Source organism: Zingiber officinale, chromosome 1A, assembly GCF_018446385.1.
Source record: "Zingiber officinale cultivar Zhangliang chromosome 1A, Zo_v1.1, whole genome shotgun sequence".
Classification (NCBI taxonomy): Eukaryota; Viridiplantae; Streptophyta; class Magnoliopsida; order Zingiberales; family Zingiberaceae; genus Zingiber; species Zingiber officinale.
In genome coordinates, this window is record NC_055987.1 from 171,590,588 (window position 1) to 171,597,604 (window position 7,017).

The following is a 7,017-nucleotide window of genomic DNA, read 5'->3' on the forward strand; positions in this document are numbered from 1 at the left end:
GATTGACTTTGAGATAGAGCTCATTCCCGGTACAAATCCTATCTCCAAAGCGCCTTATCGCATGGCTCCAGCAGAACTGAAGGAACTTCAGGAGCAATTACAGGAGCTGCTTGACAAGGGTTTCATACGCCCGAGTCACTCACCATGGGGAGCGCCTGTATTGTTCGTGAAGAAGAAGGATGGAAGCATGCGACTGTGCATAGACTACAGATCACTGAACGTATCCCCTTCCCAGAATCGATGACCTGTTCGACCAGCTGAAGGGAGCAGCAGTGTTCTCTAAGATAGATCTCAGATCAGGTTATCATCAGGTGAAGGTTAAAGAAGGGGATATACCCAAGACAGCATTCAGAACCAGATACGGACACTACGAGTTCGTAGTCATGCCCTTTGGCGTGACCAATGCTCCAGCTACATTCATGGATCTCATGAACAGAGTATTCAGGGAGTATTTAGATAAGTTTGTTATTGTGTTTATCGATGACATTCTTATCTATTTAGGAACTCAGGAAGAACATTCAGAGCACCTGAAACTAGTATTGCAGACCCTTCAGCAGAACCAGCTATACGCCAAGTTCACGAAATGTGAATTTTGGTTAGATCAGGTGTCCTTCCTGGGTCACATCATCTCAAAGGATGATATTATGGTAGATCCCAGCAAGATAGAAGCAGTAAGTAACTGGAAGAGACCTAAGAACGCCAGCGAAATCAGGAGCTTTCTGGGATTAGCAGGATATTACAGAAAGTTTGTAGAGGACTTCTCCAGGATAGCCTCCCCACTGACAGCTCTTACCAGAAAGAACAGAAAGTATCAGTGGACAGAGGATTGTGAGAACAATTTCAGCGAGCTAAAAAGGAGATTGACCAGTGCACCTATTCTGACTCTACCAGAGAACGCAGACAGCTTAGACATCTATAGTGATGCCTCTAAGTTGGGACTAGGAGAGTACTGATGCAAAACGGCAAGGTGATCGCCTATGCCTCCAGACAACTCAAGGATTATGAGAAGAATTACCCTACTCATGACCTTGAGCTTGCAGCAGTGGTGTTCGCTCTAAAAATTTGGAGACATTATTTGTATGGAGCTCAGTGCAGAGTATATACAGATCATCAGAGTCTGAATTACTTCTTCACTCAGAAGGATCTGAATATGCGACAGCGCAGATGGTTAGAGCTGGTCAAAGACTACGATATAGACATCCTCTACCATACAGGGAAAGCAAATAAGGTAGCAGATGCACTTAGCAGAAAATCCAGTGCTACCTTATTATCTCTTACAGCCATGTCACCGCCCCTACAGAAGGAGATCGTAGATTTCGGTCTCGAGCTCATCGTTGGACAGCTCTCTACTATGACCTTAGAGTCTACCTTGCTTGGTGATATTCAGTTAGCTCAGGAGCAGGACCCTGAAATTCAGAAAATCAAGCAAGGGCTAGCAGAATCAGAAAGTAGAGAATTCAGAGTGTCCGATAGAGGGGTGTTGTATTTTGGTGACAGACTCTATGTTCCAGATCAGGAGGAACTACGGAGACAGATTTCAGATGAGGCTCACAGGACTCCCTATGCGATGCATCCAGGTTCCACCAAAATGTATCAAGACCTGAAGAAATGTTTTTGGTGGCCCGGGATGAAGTGAGACATCGCCAGATATGTTAGCATCTGCCTCACCTGTCAGAGGGTCAAAGACAGAACATCAGCGACCAGGAGGAGTTCTGCAGCCTATACAGATTCCAGAATGGAAGTGGGAGGATATCTCTATGGATTTCATAGTGGGACTGCCCAGAACCACGAATGGTTTTGACGCCATCTGGGTAATAGTCGACAGGTTGACTAAATCAGCCCACTTTTTAGCTATCAAGATATCCTACTCCATGGAGAAGCTAGCTCAGTTGTATCTCCAGGAGATCGTCAGACTTCATGGAGTCCCACGTACCATTATTTCAGACAGAGACAGCAGATTTACATCACACTTCTGGGAGTGTGTACAGTCAGCGTTGGGCACTAAGTTAAATTTCAGCACAGCCTTCCATCCTCAGACAGATGGTCAGACGGAGCGAGTAAATCAGGTACTCGAAGATATGCTCCGAGCGTGTGCCCTAGACTTCAAAGGAAGTTGGTGCAAATATCTGAGTCTAGCAGAGTTTGCATACAACAACAGCTATCAGGCCACTATCGGCATGACACCTTACGAGGCTCTCTATGGGCGGAGGTGTAGATCTCCAATCTGCTGGTATGAGAGTGGTGAACAGAAGGAACTAGAGTTTCAGACAGATCTAAGCAGATATACAACAGATCCGCCAGAGGATAGAGATAGCTCAGAGCCGCCAAAAGAGCTATGGCAGACCCTTAGAGTTTTCGATTGGGGATTCAGTGTTCCTCAGAGCTCCCATGAAGGAGTAATGCGTTTTGGGAAGAAGGGCAAGCTAAGTCCCGGATATGTGGGACCATACCTTATCGGCAGAAGAGTGGGCAAGGTAGCATATGAGCTAGAGCTACCCGGAAATGTCACCGTCCAACGTATTTCATGTCTTTATGCTGAAGAAGCATACCCCAGATGCCACCCAGGTGATTGAGCCCCAGTCGGTAAAGATCCGCGAAGACCTCAACTATGATAGTCGGCCTATTCAGATAATAGACCGAGCGGTTAAGAAATTGCGGAACAAGGAAGTACCATTAGTCAAAGTTATTTGGCACAGTCACACAGCAGAAGAGGCAACTTGGGAGACAGAAGCCAGCATGAGACAGAAATACCCAGAATTGTTCTAAGTTCGAGGATGAACTTTTTATAAGGTATGGGGGATTGTAATGCCCGAAAAATTCTCGAAACTGCATTATAAATATTCTACGATTTTTCTGGAATTTTTAGATATTTTTTCGGAATTTTTCGAGTAGCGGAAGCAGAAAAAATAAATAGAACCGCAAAATAGCTTAGGCGGGAATCGAACCCGAGACCTATGGTTTAGTGATAATGTTAGTAACCGGTGGAACCCAGCAGGGCCGTGTTGAAAGGAAAGGGAACCAATAAAATTTATATTGGAGTTGGGCGAATTAAGTCTTTAATATAAATAGGAGAATTAATTAAGTGAGGAGGTTATTTTTTTTTTTTCACCGTAACCTATCCTCTTCCAAAACCTCACCGCCGCCCACACCTCTTCCTCCTTCTCTCTCGGCGGATCTGCCCAAGGACTCTCGGATCATCTTCCGGCGATGACTCCAACACGAAAGAGGTTCTTCTCCGCGAGAGGAACGCGAAGACGTGAGCGGATCGTCGAGAAGGTCATCTCCACCGGAATTCTAGCGAATAGAATCGTAAGAAATTACGAACCGGAGGTAAGAAACCTCTCACCTGCAGTATAATAGCTACCGTTTGATTTTCTGTGCATCAGTTTAGTTATATGCGTATGTTTGCGACACATAGGGTCTATTTAACCCCCCTCGTAGGTTTAGGGATTTAGTGAGTACCTTTAGATGGGCCGGACACGTCTTTTCTCCTTCAGTTGGAGGTTTAGATGCTGTTGGGTGCCTAAAGGTAGTCTCCCTAATAGAGAGGGGAGTTAAAGCACACTAGGTGTTCGATTAAATAACCAGCTTAGAAAAAGAATGCAACTTAGGCATTTTTATTAGCACAGTTGAATGCATTAGAAGCATCTAAATTAGTAGATCAGTTTATTCTAGCTTATATGGGACTACGGTCCAATGGGTGGGCTCCCACAGTCGCCTCTAGGTTCAGACAACCTAGCTCTAGGTTCAGATAACCTAGAAAGAGCAATTTAGAACAGTTTAGCTATACTTAGTATTTTACTTTTCAGTTGGCACTGTACTGGATTAGATATCCATTGGGCTGGGCTCCCATAGTCGGTCCCTAAGTTTAGATAACCTAGTAGCTCTACTAAATTCGGGACTTGCAACCCCGGGTCTAGTTAGAGATGCGCGCATAGCACGTACAGTTGTCGGGCCCCTCAGCAGCATGTTTAGTATTTTCACTTATTATATGTATACGGTTTTCAACCTTTCACAAATTAGTTCGTGAATTCAGTACAGTTCTAGCAGTATCTCAGTATTAGCGTAGCTCAGTTCTTAGTATCAGCTTAGTTTTTCCCTGTGAATATGCATGATGACTTTATGTTCAGCTTTAGATATGCCATGATTGTATGCTTATATGCCATGCCATGCTTAGTTTATTCAGTATATCCAGCATATGTTTTAAACAGCATGATTTAAAATCATATTTGCATCGTTGCATGTTTTGTGAGGTAGATGGTTTCTTACTAAGCTTTTTAGCTTATAGATACTACTTTTCTTATACTGCAGATAAAGGTAAAGGAAAAGTGGATCAGTAGCGGAAGGTGGAGGGCAATGCTATCAAGATGTGTGTGGAAGGAGTTGGAATAAAGATCTTTGGGATCTAAATGATTTACTTCAGTATTAGCACTTTGCGTTTTAGTTTTCATTATTCAGTTTTGATTGTTAAGTGTTATGAGATAGTAAACCATGCACTATGTAGTATGCCAGTTTAGAATGTTAGTAGTTTTATATTAGTGTTATTTGCATTGGTTTAGAGTTGTTGTGTGAGGTTTTGCACGCCAAAGTCAAATCGATTCTGCGAATCGAACTCGATCGGTCTCGGACCGATCGGGGCTAGCGATGCCCTGGATCGGTCGGCAGACCGATCGAGATAGATCTGATATCACGATCCTCCGGATCGATCGGCCACCGGACCCACCCGATCTGATAGCGTTCGGAGAGTTTGGTGCCGGATCGGTCGGCCGACCGATCGAGACATACTGGATCGATCCGCCGACCGATCCAGAGGCGAACGGTGATCGTTGGGAATAGAACGACCGCAGCTCCGATCGATCTGTGGATCGATCGGCAGGTCTGTAGGTAGTTGGGAAGTTTAGTTTCTAGTCCCTAGCTCAGTTGGGATGTTCAGTTTCCCCTCCTTAGCATGTGTACACCAGCAAAGAAGGTCTTTAGACCTTTCTTATCAGTTGTATCCGTCCTTAGTAGAGTAAAATTTTAATTAGCCCAGCTTTCCGCACAGTATAGTTTAGCATAAATTGTAGCGACCGGCCTTACAGCCAGTACCCAGAAGGTGGGTCGTTACAGCTTTGGTTCGTCAGCTTCCGATCCAGATTTAGTTTCCACTTCGGGTTTAGCTCTCTCTGAAGTGCCTGCAAGAAATGCAATTCCTTTCTCGACCTTTGGGTCATTAGTTTGTCCGTGCATCTCTAATTCATAAAATAATTCATCTAAGTTTAATTTTGAAAGGTTTCTTGAAACCTTATAGGCATATACAATCGATGCCCATAGTGAGGTTCAAGAGAATGAGTTTAGAGCGTACCTGATAACGTCGTGGTTCTCGAGTTTATGTTCGATCATGTGCAGGCATTGAGGATATCCTTGATCCTCGCGTGTAGTTGGCTTACGATTTCTCCGTCTTGCATTTTAATGTTAAATATTTAATTCAATAGTAGATCACACTTTGTTACCCTTGAGTTGATAGTTCTTTCGTGTAGTTCTATGAGCTTATCCCATAGCTCCTTTGCGTTCTCATGTGGGCTAACTTGGTTGAGTTCTTCTTTCGTGAGTCTGCACTGGATCGTGTTTAATGCTTTTGAGTTGATCTGGGCTTTCTTCTTTTCTTCTGGACTCCATCTTTCATGATCGAGGGATACTTTAGTTGCTTTGTCTATCGACACCCGATACCCTCATCGGATTGTGAACCATTGCTCGATATCTGTCTTTAAGTAGACCTCCATCCTCTTCTTTCAATATGGAAAATCATTTCCGTTTAAGAGAGGAGGACGAGCGGTGTTGAATCTCTCAAGTTGGGCCATTGATTACTGAAATAGAAAACTAGATAGAGGTACCAAGATTTGGTCTTAGATTAGTAGTGCTTGAAAAAAATTAACGACTTGAGTGGTATTGCACCAACTTCAAGTGAAAATCAAATGAGAAATAATTATCTTAAGAGGTAAATTTTACCAATTCAAATAAGATACGAAAAATCGAAATCCGAAAAATGGTTCCCCCAGCTTGATTGGTGGTTGCACCAATTCAGAGAAGAACCTGGTTCTAATACCACTTGTTGGATCGAGACGTTTGTGGGGGGCTAGGTGAATCACATGGTTTAGAAAAACCTTCTCTTTTCGATTTTAAACTTAAGTACGCAGTGGAAAAACATGAAAATGAAAAGCAAGTAAAAGAACAAGTTCGGTTTTACTTGGTTCGGAGCCTTCGACGACTCCTACTCCAAGACCCAGGTCCTGTAGACCTATTGACGGGTAATCCACTAATAACCTCTTCCAGAACTATCAGAAAAGGAGATTGAGTACAAAAAGAATCGGAAGAGTGTAACAAGCTACACATTCCATTTATAGAAATTAAGTATAGAACTTTAAGCTTTGTTACCAAACACTTTTATAGACAATAGACTTGAGCTTGGGGTTTGAATGACTTCTCTGTGGAAGTTGGGCATAGTAGAATCATAGCAAGGCAGCAGTAGGACCTCGGAGCAATCAGAATACAAATCGGACACGTAGAAGCTTGTATATGAGTTGTTGAAGAATGCTTAGTCGAGACACCCTTTTAAGGAGTGTGGAAGGCACCTTCTATAAGCAAAACTTTATCCTAACTTCGCTGCTCCTTATCGCCAATGAACTCTAAATTTTATCCATTGGAAGGCGTCTTCCATAGCACCAAAGGTGCCTTCTATGAACACTACTGAAGACACCTTCCAATGCTTGAAGGCACATCGGGTACTGTTCACCCGAGACCTTTTTGCTTCTTTTGTCCTGCAAGTTAGGTTAGCCCAACACGATAATATCTAACCTACAAAATAAAGTTAGCACAATAATAATATGATTAATTTATTACTTAGACCTTGTCCTTTAGACTAGGATTTAGTTAGGGTCTCAATTTAAGTTTTCGAAATGGACCTAAATTGGACCGACGCCTACTGTCCCCTCAATCGGGACAAGTCCTCATTTAGTCACTCTCCTCCAGTGACTTACC